The following is a 16,717-nucleotide window of genomic DNA, read 5'->3' as shown; positions in this document are numbered from 1 at the left end:
TGTTGCAGTATCTTTTATAACTAAACATTTGCATACCCTCTGATGAAGCAATTCATGTGCAGCACAGACATGAACAATTAAGAATGTTCATTAAGTGCAATACACAATATTGAAAAACTGGGAACAGGGGAGTCTAGGAGACTAGATTTTTAAAAAATCTACCTATGTACTCTTAATAAGAGATACAACTAAAACAAAGACACAAAGTTTGAAAGTCAAAGTGCAGAAAAAAGACGCCATTAAACCCACATTAGTATCAAAGTAGACTTTAAGGTAAAAAGCAAAAAAGACAGACACAAATAAAAAGGACAATTCTCCAGGAATATATAATAATTTTGAAATCAACCTTCATTAATAACACAGTCTCCAAACACACACACAATCACACAGCATAAAATGAAGAACCACTGGGAGAAATAAGTCCTCAATTATGATGGAAGATTAATAGATTTCTCTCAAGCAACAAGCAAGCAAAAGTGATAGAGATATAGAAGATTTAAACCCAACCAACAAAGCTGATCTAATAAATATATAAAACTCTGTATCCAACAGTTGCAGAATATACATTTTTCTCAAGTGCACACTAACCATTCTTTTAAAATTAGCATAGATTCCATGAGAGCATAGTTGTATTACAAATGAGTTCCTGACATTCATTCTGTGACCAAAATCATACATATTCTATTATTTCATGGGAAGAGATACCAAAGAACCACAAAATTGCTTCTTAAGTAAAATAATTACTCAAAATCATATCATTTACAAAAAATTCACTGACTATGAAATATGTGAGATACAAACTCAATTATCTTTTTAATGATTTAAGCAATGTTGAGTCTTAAAGGGCAGAAACTTGCTATTCACGATTCCTCTGAATAGCTGTAAGTGATACAATGTACTAAATTTTCTTCTAAGGTACAATTGTTCTTAGTCCTATTACTACAAAAGCCTCTTTTATCAACAAAAAATCTTACCATGTGTACTCATTACCCTTGAAAAAACGCATATATATACACTCAAGACCCCCAGCTTCCAACCACCAGACATTTTCAGTAACCTATCACTATCTTTACACACTGTATTACTATTTTACTACCACTACACTTCAGTTGTAGATTAGAACACTGACTCTGTATTTTGGGGAACATTCACCTCTTATCAAGGATTGTAAAGACAAGACCTCTCATGTTAAGTTCCTCCATATATACCGGTTGATTTAAATTATGAACCTTTTTGGCACTCTCCCTCCCAGGAGCACGCCTGGCGCCTTTCCCGTTGCCCGTGTCCTCCACCCAGGTGCCTTACCTTTACCTCTCCCTCTCTTCAGCTCCAAGGGCCCTTATTTTGCCTCTGTAACTGGTTTCCTGAGCCCATTTCTTCTACAAGTCACTTTTATACCTATGACTTTCTAAATAAATGTTCTCCTACTATTAAAAAGTTATGAGCCTGGCCCTGGCTGGTGTAGCTCAGTGGATTGAGTGCGGGCCTGCGAACCAGAGGATTGCAGTTCGATTCCCAGTCAGGGCACATGCCTGGGTTGCAGGCCAGTTCCCTGCAGGCTATTTCCCAGCAGGGAAAGCACTAGAGGCAACCATACGTTGATGTTTCTCTCCCTCTCTCCTTCCCCTCTAAAGATAAATAAATAAAATCTTAAAAAAAAAGTTATAAGCCTGTTTGGTCTATTAGTTCAGTTGTATTACTTGTAATACGTAATTTGGGGTTGTGTCTAACAGCTTCATGGGGCAAGTCCAATATATTAAAACACTATAGACATAGTATAAAATGATAAGATGTTTACTACAAAATTGTATTAGAGCACAGTATTTATAAATCACATCTACTCTCAGATCCTATTGAAAAAATTAGATATTCCTTACAAATGCATTTCCTCATACTTTCCTAAGCCATATTTACTTTCAGATCCCACTGAAGAGATTAGATATTCCTTACAAATATATTTTCTCATACTTTCCCAAGCTAAGAGACATTTACATTCATTCAACAAAATATATTTCACACTATCTACAAAATACATGACAAGAAAATTTGAGCTGCTTATAACTCTTATTAATCTGCTTTTAAAATGAAAATGATCTTTTCAAGTGCCCATAGAATATTCACCAAGATACCATATTCTAATTAAATCTTAAAATTTAAAAGAACTGTAAATAGTATGTTTTCTGACCATAATGGGATAAAACTAGAAATCAGTAACAAACAAATAGAGCATCTTCAAACATGTGGAAACTAAACAACACACTCCTAATTAACTAACTGGTCAAAGAGGAAGAATCAAAAGAAATATAAAATATATACAGAAATGAATGAATATGACAACAAAATAAACTTGTGAGAAGCATCTAAAACAGCACTGAAAAAAATAATAACATAAATATTTTCATTAACAAAGAGGAAAGACCACAAATCAATCATGCAAATTCCTTTAAGAAACCAGAAAAAACACAAATAAGTCCAAAGGGAGCAAAAGAAAGGGAATAATAAATATGAGCAGACATTAAAGAAATTAAAAACTGGAAAATAGGAAAAAAACAATAGAAGAGATAGTTCTGTGGGGGGAAAGCATTAAAATCTATAAACCTCTGACAATATTGACAAAGAAAAAAAAGAGAAGGCAAAGATTACCAATATGAGTAAAGAAACAGGGAATACTGTATTATTACAGACCCCACAGACATTAATGAAATGGATAATAAGGGAACACTACAAAACAGCTCTATATTTGTCATTGACAACAGAGAAAGGAATGTATTGATTTCTTGAAAACCACAAACTATCAAAACAACCAAACAGAAAAGGATGAAGAAACAAGAATTCAAAAAAATGAGGACAGACTTAGGAAACTCCAGGATATCTTTAAATGTTCCAACATCCGAATTATGGAGGTACCAGAAGGGGAAGAAGAAGAGCAAGTGGAAAACTTATTTGAACAAATAATAAAGGAGAACCTCCCTAATCTGGAAAAGGAAACAGACTTCCAGGAAATCCAGGAAGCTCAGAGAGTCCCAAAGAAGTTGGACCCAAGAAGGAACACACCAAGGCACGTCATCATTACATTAGCCAAGACTAAAATGAAGGAGAGAATCCTAGAAGCAGCAAGAGATAAGGGGACGGCCACCTACAAAGGAGTTCCCATCAGACTGTCAGCGGATTTCTCAAAAGAGACCCTACAGGCAAGAAGGGGCTGGAAAGAAGTATTCCAAGTCATGAAATCCAAAGACCTACATCCAAGACTGCTCTATCTAGCAAAGCTTTCATTTAGAATGGAAGGGCAGATAAAGTGCTTCTCAGATAAGATCAAATTCAAGGAGTTCATCATCACCAACCCCTTATTATATGAAATGTTAAAGGGACTTATCTAAGAAAAAGAAGATAAAAAAGATGAACAGTGAAAGGACTGCAAACTCACAGTCATTAACAACCACACCTAAAACAAAAGGAAAGTAAGAGGACAGCTAGATCAGGAGCAGAACCATAGAAATGAAGATCACATGGAGGGTTAGCAACAGGGGAGTGGGAGGAGGAGAAAGGGGAGAAGGTACAGAGAATAAGTGGCATAGATGGTAGGTAGAAAATAGATGGGGGGGAGGGCAAGAATAGTATGGGAAATATAGAATCTAAAGAACTTGAGACACATGGTCATAAACTAAAGGGGGGAAATGGTGGGGGAGGGGTGTGCAGGGTGGAGGGGAATGAAGGGGGGAACTAGAACAACTATAATGGCATAATCAATAAAATATATTTAAAAAAAACTGACGAAATTAAAAAACACAAAAAACCCCAAAACAAACAAAAAAAGAAAACCACAAACTACCAAAACTCAGCCAAGATAAAATACCCTGAACAGCTCTCCCAAAAAAGAAAAGAAATTTCCAGGAGAATTTCACCAAAATTTAAAAGGAGAATTAATACTTACTTTGTATAATCTTTTAGATAAGAGGAAAGAAAGGAATACTTTCCAACTCATTTTGTGAGGCCAAAGGCATTACAAAATAAGAAAACCAGAGACTACTATTTCTAATGAATGTAGACAAAAAAGTTCTCAACAAAATATTAGCAAAGAATATCCAGCAATGTATGAAAAGAATGTAACACCATAACCAAGTGTTACTTCAGGTATGCAAACCTCGTTTAATATCTGAAAAACAATTCAATCCACATAAATAGGTCAAAGAAGCAAAAATGGTATGATCACGCCAAACGATGCAGAAAAAACATCTGACAAGTCTAACACCATTTCATGAAAGGGGGAAAAAAACAACCCTTTTGTAAAACTAGGAATAGAAGGGAACTTATTCAAACTCACAAAAAGCATCTAAAAAACCCCTACAGTTAACGTCACATTTAATGATGAAAGAAAAAATGCTTTCCCTTTAATAGTGAGGAAAAAAGAAAAGATGTCCATGCTCACCACTGTATTAAACATAGTTCTGGAAAGTCTAGCCAGGGCAATGGGCAAGAAAAAGAAATGGAATACATACAGATTGAAAAAGAGAAAAAACAAGTAAACAAACAAAACAACCCCCCCCAGACGACATGATTGTTTACATAGAAAATCCTATGAAATGTTTTAAAAAAAAATCATCTCTTCTAAAATAAGTGAGTTCAGCAATGTTGCAAGATCAATAAAAAAAGTACTAAACTAGGACTTCCGCCAAGATGGAGGCATAGGTGGAGACGCGGTGCTTTCTCACACAACCAAGTTTAGAGACAACTTAATATTAGCAACAGAAAACACAGCCAGAACACAGAAAATTGAACTTTTCGGAAGTCTGTTAACAACAAATTCTTCACACTGACCAGTAAGGGGCGAAACCAGCAGCTGGTGGAGCGGGGGTTGCTTGGTCAGATGGACTCAGGTGCGCGGAATCCAGGCACAGGGTTGGACCTAGTGAGCGACCTCGGGGGAAACAGCGAGGGAGCAGGGCTGCGGGTTGAATGTTGGTCGCGCATTTGTGCGCGGATAGACAAGCGAGGGAGTGGGCTATTGGACAGGAACCCAGTGGATCCCGCGGCAAGCGGCAGGGAGGGCACCGCCATTTCCCTGCTCTGACCCCCACCTCCACATACAGCGTCATAACCCAGCAACTCTTGAGTGGCCCGGCACCGGGGAACCACCTAAGGCACTGCTCCTCACCCAGCGAAGCGAAACAGCAGAGGGGGCCGCCATTTTCCTGCTCTGACCACGCCCCTACATACAGCGTCACAACCCAGCGACCTGGGAGTCCAAGGCTCTGCTCCTCATACTTAACGGGCGCAAACAGACCAAAAATGGCTCAAGAAGATCTCAAAGCCCCAGAGCCTATAAATCTAAGCAATGAAGAAATAGCAAAACTCTCAGACGCATAGTTTAAAACACTGGTGATCAGGATCCTCACAGAACTGGTTGATTATAGCCACAAATTAGACAAATATATGAAGGCGAAACTAACTGAAATGAATGGAATTGCACAGGACACCAATAGCAATGAAAAGGAAACTGGGATTCAAATCAATGGAGTGGACCAGAAGAAAGCAAATAATGGCCAAACAGAAAAGAGTGAAGAAGCAAGAATTCAAAGAAATGAGGAGAGGCTTAGGAACCTCCAGGACATCTTTAAACGCTCCAACATCCAAATTATAGGGGTACCAGAAGGGGGAAAGGAACAGCCACCAGTGGAAAACTTATTTGAACAAATAATAAAGGAGAATTTCCCCAATCTGGCAAAGGCAATAGACTGCCAGGAAATCCAGGAAGCTCAGAGAGTCCCAAAGAAGTTGGGCCCAAGGAGGAACACACCAAGGCACATCATCATTACATCAGCCAAGATTAAAATGAAGGAGAGAATTCTAGAAGCAGCAAGAGCTAAGGGGACAGTCACCTACAAAGGAGTTCCCATCAGACTGTCAGCGGATTTCTCAAAAGAGACCTTATAGGCCAGAAGGGGCTGGAAAGAAGTATTCCAAGTCATGAAATCCAAAGACCTACATCCAAGATTGCTCTATCCAGCAAAGCTTTCATTTAGAATGGAAAGGCAGATAAAGTGCTTCTCATATAAGATCAAATTCAAGGAGTTCATCATCACCAACCCCTTATTACATGAAATGTTAAAGGGACTTATCTAAGAAAAAGAAGATAAAAAAGATGAACAGTGAAAGGACAGCAAACTCACAGTCATTAACAACCACACCTAAAACAAAAGCAAACTAAGAGGACAGCTAGATCAGGAGCAGAACCATAGAAATGAAGATCATATGGAGGGTTAGCAACAGGGGGGTGGGAGAAAGAAAAAGGGGAGAGAAGGAACAGAGAATAAGTAGCATAGATGGTAGGTAGAAAATAGACAGGGGGAGGACAAGAATAGTATGGGAAATATAGAATCTGAAGAACTTGTGACACATGGACATAAACTAAAGGGGGGAACGGTTGGGGAGGGGTGTGCAGGGTGGAGGGGAATGAAGGGGGGAAATGGGACAACTGTAATGGCATAATCAATAAAATATATTACAAAGAAAAAAAAAAAAGAAAAAGCTTAAAGAGTTCACCACCACCAAACCAGTATTACAAGAAATGTTAAAGGGACTTCTTTAAAAAGAAGGAGCATAAATATGAATAATAAAATGGCAGTAACTACATACCTACCAATAATCATTTTAAATGTAACTGGATTAAGTGATCCAAAGAACAGTAGCTGAATGGGTAAGAAAATAAGACCCATATCTATGATGTCTACAAGATATCCATTTCAGATCAAAAGACCCACAGAAAAAGTAAAGGGATTAAAAAAAGATTTTTCCTATAAATCGGGAAAAAAAAAAAAAAAGCTGGGCCCTGGCTGGTGTAGCTCAGTGGATTGAGCACGGGCTTGCGAACCAAAGGATCGCAGTTTGATTCCCCATCAGGGCACATGCCTGGGTTGCAGGCCAGTTCCCTGCAGGGGACACACAAGAGGCAACCATACATTGATATTTCTCTCTCTCTCTCCTTCTCTTCCTCTCTAAAAATAAATAAGTAAAATCTTAAAAAAAAAAAAAAAGCTGGGGTAGTAATACTTACCTCAGACAAAACAGACTTTAAACAGGCTATAATAAGAGCCAATGGGGACATTCCATAATGATAAAGAGATCAATCCAACAAGATAAGCTTTGTGAACATGTATTCACCAACATAGGAATAGCCAAATATATGAAGCAAATACTGACTGACACAAAGGGAGAGAGATGACCCACAGTTATAGCAGGAGACTCTAACATACCATTGACATCAGTGGATACACTGTCCCAAATTAATATAGCTACTCTAGCTGTCTCTGAATTGTTTGCATATCTTTCTCTATTCCTTCAAGTTTTAAATCTAAGTCTTTATATTGAAAGTGCATTCTGACTTCTAGTCAAGGTGGTGGCTTGCACAATCACCTCAAAATTACAACTAAATTATAGAACCATCACTCAGAACTGGTGGAAACTGAGTTGAATGGAAGTCTGATGACTACGGAATTCAAGAAACTACGTCCATCCAGACTGGTAGGAGGGGCAGAGAGTAGAATGGGTGGGTCCCAGATATACGTGTGATAGATAAAAATTTGGGAGGGGTATCTCAAGAGGGAGGAGTCCCAGCCCCACACCAGGCTCACCAGCTCAGGTGAGCTGAGTGAGCTTCCAGTGCCAGAAAGATAAGTCCCCATAATTTCTGGCTGCAAAGATCACTAGGGTTTGAGTCAGTGGAAGAAACTTCTGGAGTCCCAAGCAGTTCTTCTTAAAGAACCCATACACAGGCTTACTCAGACTCTCACTCCCTCTGAGCTCCAGCACTGGGGTAGCAGCTTGAAAGGTGTTAGTGGCAAGGAGGGAGGAACTGAAGTGTCTGGCATCAAGACGAGAACTAGGGGACAGCTTTCTCCCAGGCAGAAACAAGGGCAAATCCTCAGAGCCAGCAGAGTGAGTGCCATATCTGATATTCCATCAGCCTGGCTAACACTGTTGGCCCTGCCATAGAATACTCTAAGGCTCTGCCCCAACCAACTTACAGCTGTTAACAGTAACTTTTGCACATGAATGGCTGGTCTTGGCTCAAACTTTGTAACTTCCTAAATTCTTTCAAACAAGCAATACTCAGTCTCAAGGACCCCCAGTCCCCTTACCTCTTGCTAAGTGGCCCCAGGACCAGTATTAGCAGCAGCCAGCCTAGATTCACAGCTTGACTTTGCCTGAGAATCTCCAAGCCTAGCACAAGTGGCAGCCATCAGCAGAATGCTCTATAGCTCAGGCAGGGTGGCCCCGGGCAAAACACAGGTGGGGGCTGACCTTGCCCTGTAACACCTGTGAAGCCCCAGGGCCTGTACACCCAGTAGACAGCTATAGACCACCCTGGAGCACCACCACCCTGCCCCTGCACAGCCAGATCCTCCATGGAGGGTGGAGACTGGTGGTTAGTGGTCACAGACAATCCTTGCAGCTAATGGCCTGGGTAAATCCCTGTCATTGACTCACCAACAGCAACCAAGGCTCAACTACCAGAGGAGGTTGTACTTAGCCCACACCAAGGGTACACTTCAAGTACCCAGCTTGAGTGATAGGGGAGGCTGTGCCACTGGAGCCTACAGAACACCTACTACACTAGGCCACTCCACCATGACAAGTCATAGCAGCTCTACGTAATACACAGAAACAAACACAGCCTACCCAACGAGGAGACAAAGAAACATGGCCCAAATGAAAGAGCAGATCAAAACTCCAGAGAAAGAGCTAAACAACATGGAATAAGCAATCTATCAGATGCAGAGTTCAAAACACTGCTTAGAAGGACTCCCAAGGAACTTAGTGAGGACCACAGCAGCATAAAAAAGATCCAGTCAGAAATGAAGGATACACTAATTAAAATAAAGTACAATTTACGTACGGGGAAAAAAACAGTAGGGTGGATAAAGCCTAGAATCAAATCAATGATATGCAATATAAGGAAGCAAAAACCACCAATCAGGACAAGAAGAAGAAAAAGAATTAAAAACAAACAAAACCCTGAGGATACTATAAGCAGAGTCTGGTACAACTTCAAGCATTTCAACGGTTGCACCATATGGCTGCCAGAAGAGAGAGAGCAAGAAATTGGAAATCTCTATGAAAAAAACAATAAAAGGAAACTCCCCTAATTTGGTAATGGAAAACAGACATGGAAGTCCAGGGAGCACGGAGACTCCCAAACAAGATGGATGCAAAGAGGTCCATTCTAAGACACATCATAATTAAAATGCCAAAGTAAAGATAAAGAGAGAAACCTTAAAAGCAGCAAGAGGAAAGCAGTTCATTATTTGCAGAGGAGTTCCCATAAGACTGTCAGCTGGTTTCTCAGAAGAAACTTTGCAGGCTAGAAGGGAACAGTAAGAAACATTCAAAGTGATGAAAAGCAGGGAGCTACAGCCAAGACTGCTCTACCCAGCAGTTACCATTTAAAAGTGAAGGGCAGATAAAGAGCTTCCCAGACAGGGAAATACTAAAGGAGTTCATCATCACCAAACCATTATTATATTAAATATTAACGGGATTTATTTAAGAAAAAGAAGATCAAAACTATGAACTATAAAACAGCAGTAAATACCTGTCAACGGCTGAATCTAAAAAACAAACTAAGCAAACAAGAACAACAGAGACAGATCATGGATATGGAGAGCATTTTGGTGGCTGCCAGATAGGAGGGTGTGGGGGAGTAGGTGAAGAGGCGAGGGGATTAAGAAGTACAAATAGGTAGGTACAGAATAGCCATGGGGATGTAAGAACTTCTACACATGACTCATGGACATGAACAAATGGTGAGGGGACTGCTTGAGGGAGTAGGGGTAGTGGGGGATGCTGATTGGAAAAATTGGGATAACTTGAATAGCATAATCAATAAAATAAAACATAAAACGGAAAGTGCATTTCTGTAGACTACATAAAGAAAAAAACTGTTCCTTATCCAATCTGACAATCTTTGTTTTTTAATTAGTATATTTAGACCATTCACATTTAAACTGATTATTGATATATTTGGATTAAAAACCACCATCTTGCCCTGGCTAATGTGGCTCAGTGGATTGAGTGTGGGCCTGTGAACCAAAGGGTTGCCAGTTCAATTTCCAGTCAGGGCCTATGCACAAGTTTCTGGCCAGGTCCCCAGTAGGAAGTGTGCAAGAGGCAACCACACATTGATGTTTCTCTCCCTTTCTTTTCTCCCTCCCTTCCTCTCTGTCTAAAAATAAATAAAATCTTAAATAAATAAATAAATAAAACTACCATCTTGCTAGTTGTTTTTTATGTGGTTTATATTATTGTTTCCTTTTATTTTGCCCTCTCTGATACTGACTGAGCATATTTTATGATGTAATTTTATTTCTGCATGTAACATATTGTTTATACCTCTGTTAAAAATTTTCTTATTGTTTGCCCTAGGCAACATACAATATTAAATTATACAAATTCATTTTCAAATAAAATCACACCATTTCATGTGCAGTGAAAGGGCCTTGGTATTACATATTACCAATTCATTCTTCGTATCTCCTGTATCGTTGTCATATTTCAATTTTACATAGGCTGTAACAATCAATACACTGTTATTGTTTTGAAGTTACTTTTGAAATAATCAGAAAGTAAAATACTGTCTGAAAGGCTTACTGTACATAGTAACCAAGACAGACATATAGATCAGTGGAACACAATAAAGAACCCACGACCAGACATACAAACATGCCCAACTGATTCCTGACAAAGGTACTAAAGCAATTCAGTGGAGGAGAAGGGATATTCTTTTCAACAAAGGCACTGTAGTAGTTGCATATTCATAGGCAAAAACAAAAACAAAAACACCTGAAATCCAAACAAAAGTTAACTTGAAATGAACCATGGATTAAATGTAAAATATAAAACTACAAAACTTATAGGGAAAAAAATTCCTGAAATTTAGGACAAGACAAAGAATTCTGAGATACCAAAAATCCATAAAAAGAAAAATTAAAAAATTGGACCTAATCAAAATTTAAAAGTTCTGGTTTTATAAAAGACCCTGTTACGCAAATAAGGAAAAATCATTATTCTACTCCCCCATACCATCCTGCTGGAAACATCCAGATAAATTGACCTAGATTTCTAACCTACTCTACAGGAGGATATGTCTTTATCAAAAGTAAAACCCAGATGACCAAGAACGTCACAGACATTAGATGGAGAATCTCCAGGTAAGAAAGGATTATCAAATGCTCTGTTGCCCACACACACATTCTCAGCATATCCCTGGATAAACCTTGGGTTAAATTCTCATGTCAAAAATATGAATGGAATAAAGATCAATTTGTCATAAAAATGTTTTGGAGCCAAGCCTATCTGTAATTTCTTCAACCAACCTCATGTATCCTCATCTTCTTCCTGGAGACAGTAAAGAACTGTGGTGATTACAGATTCCTGCGCTGTGCTAGATACTGTGATGTAACCCCCACATCCCCTTTACTAGCTGCACAAGAGCCACTGTTCAGTTGTCAGTTCCCTTTGGGACTGCCTTGACTGGAGAGTCACCCCGCTCGAGGTTGCACACACTCCCTTCCTGATCCAGTGCCTAGTGCTATGCAGGGATACAAATGCCTGGCTGCTCCCTTTCCCCAATTCTTAAGAACTATTTCAGCTTCAAAGCTCTCTCTCTATCCATTGAGACTGAATCACAGTGCAAAATCTCCCTCCTCTAAATCCTCCTTCCTTCTCTTTCTTTCTTGCCCCTCCAAAAGCAGTTATCCCACGAGGACTCCCTAATAAACCTGTGTGCCAAGTCTCCATCTCCTAGTCTGCTTCCTGGGAAACCCAAACTATGACAGAAGTCAAACTGATGGGATTCAAACCATGTCTCTAGACTGACTGGTTGTGTGACTTCTAAAACAGGAATTATAAAAGGAAGGTGGGTAGGTTGACATGCGGTTTAAAGGCATTAAAAGCATGTAAATGCTTAGAAATGCACCTAGCACACCATGGACACTCAATGTTAGCTGTTACTATCATTTTCCCCATTCACACATGATTAAAGCATACAAATTTATTTACAGCATGAGAATCACTGAAAGTTATGAGCTGGAAAAGACCTTACAAGTTGCATGCCCTTCACTTCCAGTTGAACATGAGGTCCAAGTAAGTTAAGTGACAGTCAATGTTCCAGAGTTACTAAGTGACAAAACCAGGATTCAGACAAGGTTGGACTGCACCCATTGTTCTGTCCACAAAGCAACATTGCCTCTCAATCTACATATACTTTGTAATTAAATGAAGTTTAGCAAATATTGAGTTCCCCCTCACTTTCCAGCCATAATCAATCCTCAGCTCTCCTCTGAAGAACAGTGCCTCCCCTATAGCTCTCTCTTGCACTTCTGTACTGTGACCCTACAGATAGTATAGGTGTTTCCTTTGCTTTTTTATTGCTACTTTCAGAAAACTGTCCATTCAGAAAACTTCCTTCCATAAACTCCAATCTTTGAGACTCACAACAGCAAGCTGTCCATGTAAGGTCATGCGCCCTTATTTCTTTAAGACCTGAACACACTAGTCACTCTATTCTCTCCAATACTACTGATAGAATTTGTGGTGATCTCAATATGCAACATCCAGTACCCTTCCACGCCCAAGCCTGTTTTTGTTTCCTCTCCTCCAAAGCCCTGTTTTCCCTTCTCAGCCATCCACTCCCAGTGTCTACTTTATACTGGGTTTCTAAAGTTTGGGAAATGTCTGTTTAGAAAAAATTCTTCCATGTGCTAATCCTGCTAATGTAAAACATCAAGCATCTCTGGCCCCTGACCATTAAATGCCAGTGGCAACACACCCCCACAAATTTCTTGACATCTCAGTGGGGGAGCAATACCACTCCTGTAGAGAAGCACTTACTTAAACCTCATGATTACTAATAAACGTAACCCTCTATAATCTCAAATTCAAGTATCCCTCTCTCTGAGTACCACTTCCAACTCACTACCTCTGATAGGACTCTCAAGAATTCTTGGATTCCCTAAGATTCTATAGCTTACTATCCATTGAGCTTACTATCTTTTTCCTGCTCTTGGCCCTAGCAAGTCTCCCCTTCCTTTCTTATACAGCTTAAATTTCAAGGTTCAGCATTATATCTTATACACCTCTAATGTCCTGGTATTTTCTTGCTTCTCTGCAGTCCTTTGACTAAACAACATCCCCATTAACTCACCTACTCTATGCCTGTAACTGGTATGCAAATACAATATCTGAATCTGACTGGAGAAAAACACACAACTTACCTTAATAATCTCACTTTAAATCCACAATCAGCCCTGGCTGGGGTGGCTCAGTGGACTGAGCATCGGTCTGCAAACTGAAAAAGGTCACCAGTTTGATTCTGGGTGAGGGCAAATGCCTCAGATGCAGGCCAGGTCACCAGCTGGGAGCATGAGGCAACCAATCAATGTTTCTCTCACATGTCAATGTTTCTCTTTCTCTCTCTCCTTCCCCTCTGTCTATAATAAGTAAAATCTTTAAATCCATCATCCTTGAGTAATCTCAAGTCAACCACTTATGTCTCCTGCTGTCCTAGCAATTTTATCTTTTCTCCTTCCTCCCTATCTTCTCTTAGCATTTCATTTCTCTGAAAAACAAAGACATTATCAAAAGAAAACTTTAGGGCATATCATCAAATCTACCTGCCTAATCTGTATTACCTTCTTATTATGATGTAGTTGTGCTCACATAAAATAAATTCTATCGTAGACTAATTTTCATCTCTTTCCCTCCTCGTGGACATCATCACAGGATTGTCCTTTCTTTCCAGTGCCATCAAACTTCTCCCCTTTATCATTCCCATGGGTATACAAACAGGCTGTTAATTCCTCCCATCTTAAAAAGTACTAATAAAAAGAAAACTTCCATAATCTACAACCCTCTCCAGCAATTTCACTTTTTAGCTCCATTTTGCAGCAAAACTCACGGAAGGAGTTGTCTACCCATTTTGTGCTCAATGACTTTGTCTACGCATTTTCTCCCCTCTCTTTTTATGCTCTCTTAAATCCAATTAGATTTTTATCCCCACTCACATTAAAATAGCTCTTGTCAAAGTTTTCAATTAATTCCATGTTGCCAGATAGAATATATTCTTGTTATCTGTGGTAATTTTGTTCTGTTAAAGTCACCTTGTATACTGAACTGATGACAAATTCTGAACTACTGCTCTCAGGGAATATAGAGGGTAAGGTTCCTCCAAACCTCTGGGCACATTTTTATCAACTGGTCAACATATAACCTTGTTTTATGTGTTTCTGTTTAGAGACACCTTATATACCTACATTGTTAGTTCACTAACAGTGAACTCATGGTTAACAGCACTACAATCCATGCCTGAATGAAAATGATTTAACATATATCTTTTCTCCATAAGGTCAGCACAGCACACTTGCACGTAGACAACACTTGAGAGTTATGCTTTTCAGCCATTTTAAACAGGAAAATCATCAACAAAAAGGACAAAAATGCAAAAATCAGGTACTAACTAGCACATAAAAAGAATTTTTTAAAAATATAGCTTATTGATTATGCTATTACAGTTGTCCCAATTCTTCTCCCTTTGCCTTCCTCCACTGGTACCACCCTCCCTCCAGCAATCCCTCCCCATTCATGTCACGGGGCTGTGCGCATAAGTTCTTTAGTTTCTCCATTTCCTATATGATTCTTAACCTCCCTGTATATTTTGTATCTACCAATTATGCTTCTTAATCCCTGCACCTTCCCCCCATTCCCTCCAAATGATCTCCATATGTATGATTCTGTTCTTGTTCTGGTTGTTTGCTTACTTTATTTTTTAGATTCAGCTGTTAACAGTTGTGAATCTGTTGCAATCTTAATGTTCATAGTTTTGATCTTTTTTAAAAATATATTTGATTATGCCATTACAGTTGTTCTGTTCTCCCCCTTCATTCCCCTCCACCCTGCACACCCCTCCCCCACCATTCCGCCCTTTAGTTTATGACCACATGTCTCAAGTTCTTTAGATTCTATATTTCCCACACTATTCTTGTCCTCCCCCTATCTATTTTCTACCTACCATCTATGCTACTTATTCTCTGTACCTTCTCCCCCCTTCTCCTTCTCCCACTCCCCTGTTGCTAACCCTCCATGTGATCTTCATTTCTATGGTTCTGCTCCTGATCTAGCTATCCTCTTAGTTTGCTTTTGTTTTAGGTGTGGTTGTTAATAACTGTGAGTCTGCTGTCCTTTCACTGTTCATCTTTTTTATCTTCTTTTTCTTAGATAAGTCCCTTTAACATTTCATATAATAAGGGGTTGGTGATGATGAACTCCTTGAATTTGATCTTATCTGAGAAGCACTTTATCTGCCTTTCCATTCTAAATGAAAGCTTTGCTGGATAGAGCAATCTTGGATGTAGGTCTTTGAATTTCATGACTTGGAATACCTCTTTCCAGCCCCTTCTTGCCTGGAAGGTCTCTTCTGAGAAATCCACTGACAGTCTGTTGGGAACTCCTTTGTAGGTGACTGTCCCCTTATCCCTTGCTGCTTCTAGGATTCTCTCCTTCATTTTAATCTTGGCTAATGTAATGATGACGTGCCTTGGTGTGTTCCTTCTTGGGTCCAACTTCTTTGGGACTCTCTGAGCTTCCTAGATTTCCTGGAAGTCTATTTCCTTTGCCAGAATGGGGAAGTTCTCCTTTATTATTTGCTCAAATAAGTTTTCCACTTGTGGCTGTTCCTCTTCCCCTTCTGGCACCCCTATAATTAGGATGTTGGAATGTTTAAAGATGTCCTGGAGGTTCCTAAGCCTCTCCTCATTTTTTTGAATTCTTGTTTCTATATTCTTTTCTGTTTGGTCATTTTTTTCCTCTTTCTGGTCCACTCCTTTGAGTCCCAGTTTCCTTTCCATTACTATTGGTTTCCTGTGCATTTCCCTTCATTTCAGTTAGTTTAGCCTTCATATGTTCCTCTAATTTGTGACTAAAATCAACCAGTTCTGTGAGCATCCTGATCACCATTGTTTTGAACTGTGCATCTGAAAGTTTAGCTATTTTTTTATCGCTTAGATTTATTGGCTCTGGGGCTTTGAGTTCTTCTTGAGCCATAATGTTTTGGTCTGTTCGTGCCTGTTAGGTATGAGGAGCGAAGCCTTAGGTGTTCACCAGGGCGGGCCACCCAGGTCGCTAGTTTGTGGCGCTGTAGGTAGGGGCGGGGTCAGAGAGGGACAATGGCGGTCTCTTCTGCCACTTCCCGCCACTGGGGCCTGCACGTTCTGTCTCACCGCTAGGTCCTTCACTGGTTTATCTGCGCATGAATGTGTGACCACGGTCAGCCCTCAGTGGGTCCGCCCGCTTCTTCACACCTGGGATCTGCCTATGGCTGCTGGCGTGCCTGGGTCACGCACCCGGGTCGGTCCGGTGGATCTTTCCTGCCTGACCCCGCTCTGCTGCTGGCTCTGCCCCTCTTACTGGTTTGGCTGAAGGGTTCCTTGTTGTCAGATTTCCGTATAGTTCAATTTTCTGTAGTTTTGGCTGCGTTTTTGTTGCTAAAACTTTGTTGTTTTAAAACTTGGTTGTGTGAGGAGGTACAGTGCTTCCACCTACGCCTCCATCTTGGTGGAAGTTCCTGATTTTTTTCTTAAATAAATCCCTTTAACATTTCATGTAATAATGGCTTTGTGATGATGAACTCCTTTAGCTTTACCTTGTCTGGGAAGCACTTTATCTG

The 16,717-nt window shown here is 39.8% G+C and overlaps 1 protein-coding gene across 8 annotated transcripts in view; it reads right to left on the bottom strand.

Annotated features, from left to right (window-relative positions):
* Window positions 1–16,717, bottom strand: part of ATF1 (activating transcription factor 1) — a 79,859-nt gene that overhangs the window by 39,354 nt on the left and 23,788 nt on the right. The window contains exon 2 of one of the 8 annotated variants that reach the window (XM_037136731.2): window positions 13,272–13,345. The exons of the other annotated variants lie outside the window; for them this stretch is intronic. The gene's annotated coding sequence lies outside the window, so the exon portion shown is untranslated. The remainder of the gene's footprint in view (window positions 1–13,271; window positions 13,346–16,717) is intronic. 8 annotated transcript variants of the gene reach the window in all.

This window comes from Artibeus jamaicensis, unplaced genomic scaffold, assembly GCF_021234435.1.
Source record: "Artibeus jamaicensis isolate MK-2021 breed Jamaican fruit bat unplaced genomic scaffold, CSHL_Jam_final contig_233, whole genome shotgun sequence".
Lineage (NCBI taxonomy): Eukaryota > Metazoa > Chordata > Mammalia > Chiroptera > Phyllostomidae > Artibeus > Artibeus jamaicensis.
The sequence above is the reverse complement of the archived record's forward strand: the minus strand, read 5'-3'. Positions and strand labels throughout refer to the sequence as shown.